This window comes from Rattus rattus, chromosome 13, assembly GCF_011064425.1.
Source record: "Rattus rattus isolate New Zealand chromosome 13, Rrattus_CSIRO_v1, whole genome shotgun sequence".
Lineage (NCBI taxonomy): Eukaryota > Metazoa > Chordata > Mammalia > Rodentia > Muridae > Rattus > Rattus rattus.
In genome coordinates, this window is record NC_046166.1 from 26,626,731 (window position 1) to 26,630,293 (window position 3,563).

The window sequence follows — 3,563 nt, forward strand, 5'->3', positions numbered from 1 at the left end:
CCTTTAATGACTGCTTCTATTTCCTTAGGAGTTTTAGGGTTGTTTAAATGGTTTATCTGTTCCTGATTTAACTTTGGTACCTGTTATCTGTCTAGGAAGTTGTCCATTTCCTGCAGATTTTCAAGTTTTGTTGAATATAGGCTTTTATAGTAAGATCTGATGATTTTTTGAATTTCCTCTGAATCTGTAGTTATGTCTCCCTTTTCATTTCTGATTTTGTTAATTTGGACACATTCTCTGTGTCCTCTCATTAGTCTGGCTAAGGGTTTATCTATCTTGTTGATTTTCTCAAAGAACCAACTTTTGGTTCTGTTGATTCTTTCTATGGTCCTTTTTGTTTCTATTTGGTCGATTTCAGCTCTGAGTTTGATTATTTCCTGCCTTCTACTCCTCCTGGGTGTATTTGCTTCTTTTTGTTCTAGAGATTTTAGGTGTGCTGTCAAGCTGCTGATATATGCTCTCTCCTGTTTCTTTCTGCAGGCACTCAGAGCTATGTGTTTTCCTCTTAGCACAGCTTTCATTGTGTCCCATATGTTTGGGTATGTTGTACCTTCATTTTCATTATGTTCTAAGAAGTCTTTAATTTCTTTTTTTATTTTTTCTTCCTTGACCAGGTTATCTTTGAGTAGAGCATGGTTCAACTTCCATGTATATGTGGGCATTCTCCCCTTATTGTTTTTGAAGACCAGCTTTAGCCCGTGGTGGTCTGATAGGACGCATAGAATTATTTTTATCTTTCTGTATCTGTTGAGGCCTATATTATGACCAATTATATGGTCAATTTTGGAGAAAGTACCATGAGATGGTGAGAAGAAGGTATATCCTTTTGTTTCAGGATAAATGTTCTATAAATATCTGTTAAATCCATTTGGTTCATAAAAGTATGAAACGCTTCATGAATTTGCGTGGCATCCTTGTTCAGGGGCCATGCTAATCTTCTCTGTTTTGTTCCAATTTTAGTATATGTGCTGCCGAAGTGAGCACCTTTAGGTTCCTTCTTACTCACTGGCTTCAGCCACCTCTTCTGATCTGCACTCAGCTGCTTGACCTCACCAATGTACTCCAGTCCCCTGAACTGTAATCACTGCTTTGACTCCCAATTGACTTGCACTGAACTGAATTGAACTGATCTAACCCTCTGCTCCATCTCTGTCTCCTGCTCTGTCTCCTCCTCCGTCTCTGTCTCCTCCATCTCCTCCATCATCTCCTCCCTCTCCCTCTCCCTCTCCCTCTCCCTCTCGCTCTCCTTCTCCTCTCCCTCACCCTCTCCTCCCTATCCCTCTCCTTCTCCCTCCCTCCCTCCCCCTCCCTCTCCCTCCTCTCCCCATCCCCTCCCTCCCCTCTCCCTCCCCATCCCCCTCCCTCCCCTCTCCCTCTCCCTCTCCCCTCTGCACTGTTTTTAGGTAGTCTCTGTTTCCTGTGCTGTTCTCCTGTGAATTTGGCATATCCTGTCTCTGACTCATTTACTCAAATCTTTCTCTGATTCATCACTCTGTCTTCCCCTCAATTAGACATTATTTTTAAGCATGCCTGCTGCCTTCTGAACCTTCCAAACTCTATCTTCATTGTTTGGGATTAAAAGTGTATACTAAGGGTGTGTCTGTCTGTATTCCATCCAAGGAATTGAAGGTGTGTGGTCTTTGATGTGATCTCATGACAGAGCAGCCATATTGCTGAGTTAAATTTACTCTACAAGTGAATGCACTTCCCCAAGTTCAGATAAGCAAGCATAACTGGGTAACAGCCCAGGATCTTTTTTGATAGTTTTACTACACTGTGGTATTATAGAAAACATACACCTAGTTTATTCAATAATTATTATTTTCAATAAAATAAAATAAAATTGGTGTAATTTTAGATTTGTTGTAAAAGCTAAACAAATATAATCTATGTGCCACTTTCATTTAAGCCAAATAAAATATCAGTTAAATATACAGTGACTAAAATTCAATTTTAGTTAAGTGAGTGAGTGAATGAGTGAGTAGATGGATGGATGGAAGGAAGGAAGGATGGATGGATGGATGGACAGATGGATGGATGGATTGACAGATGGGTAGACATAAAGACGGATCAATGTTAAGGAAATTAAGATCTCATCTTGACTGTTTCAAGTTACCTGTGAATCACAATGTCAGCTTACCCTGATTACTATTTGAGGCTCATGCTTGAACTGCTTTAACTAGGTTCCTAGAAAAAGGCACTTGATTTATATTTATGCCAATTTCTTCAAGTTAAAACATATTACCCAATAGTTGGCTTTTGTTAGGATACTCAATTCTAAAGACTAAAGACATTACATTGTAAATATTTGTGATAATGAACATGCACATTGAACACATTGTCTGTAACCTAAGGACTTCGGTGGCATCGGAAGTTCCACATGTATTTAGATTTCCATTCAAGTTATTTCTAAAATAAAAAATCAACTTTTAGTTCCATGAAGCAGTTTCACATTGTTCTAATATTTAGATGGCATCGTATGCAATTTTCTACTGCTTGTATCTAGTTCTCTCCTCCATTATTATAGCATGAAAGTAGGCTTTCCTAGTAGGAATAACTTTTATTGTAGCCCAAGATTTAGTGAGAGTAATCTGATTTTAACATTACTATCTGGAAATCAATTTGACTTCAGTTAACACATTCTCTCTTCCAATATCATTAACTTCATACTTCATACTCCGTCCACAATTCTAAAGACATAAAGAATATTAAGGATTTTCTGTGTTCTCTCTTCTTTCTGTTTTAATATATGGACGCTTGAATTTGAAGCATGCATGTAATTGCATTCTATGAGCAAGTCCCCCTACAAGAAAGGGTAAATGTTTAATACTTTGAATCTCTCTCTCTCTCTCTCTCTCTCTCTCTCTCTCTCTCTCTCTCTCTCTCTCTCTCTGAATAATATGTGTTGTTCATTCTAGCTAATAAGCATCCTTTCTAGAGAATCTCATAGTGTTTGCTTTTTATATTGGACCTTCTGTTATTTTGTACTATTACTTATTTTGCATAAGTTTGGTAAATTTTTACTATCTTTTTGCTCATCACCAAAACATACATGAATAAAGTATTCAGGCAAAGATAACACATTATGTTAGTAAATGCATCTGTTCTCAGATACATTAAAGTTCTACTTTACATAATATAAAATGCGCATTCACTGTTGAAATTGGCTTGCACATATCCAAAGGAACTGAGATTTGATATTTCTTTTTTCCCATCTAACACTTAGATTTTGAAGATGAAGTACTATGGACGCCGCATGCACATTTTTAAAGGCTTAAATACCCTCTTAAAAAAGAATTATCTCAATTTGTTCCTCAAAATTTTTACAATTGGACACATGAATTTGAATCTTGGCATAATCCGCCCAATGTCATCTCTCCTCAATGATTCACCTTTATGAGCAATATATTTCATCACTGTGATGTAACTCATACTGACATTTTAATGGCATCTTGCTCATGGTCACATGCATTTTAATTTATAACCAATATAACACTTATGGGCTTCTTCCCACTTAGATTTTCTTCTCTTGCCCCACAAGTCTTCAAGCAAGAATTATGCCA

General features: G+C 37.2%; 1 non-coding gene across 1 annotated transcript; it reads right to left on the reverse strand.

Annotated features, from left to right (window-relative positions):
* Window positions 1-877: 877 nt before the first annotated feature.
* LOC116915164 lies at window positions 878-984 on the reverse strand. Its single transcript, XR_004389826.1, has one exon. It is a non-coding gene; the product is annotated as a U6 spliceosomal RNA (small nuclear RNA).
* Between the last annotated feature and the right edge of the window lie 2,579 nt (window positions 985-3,563).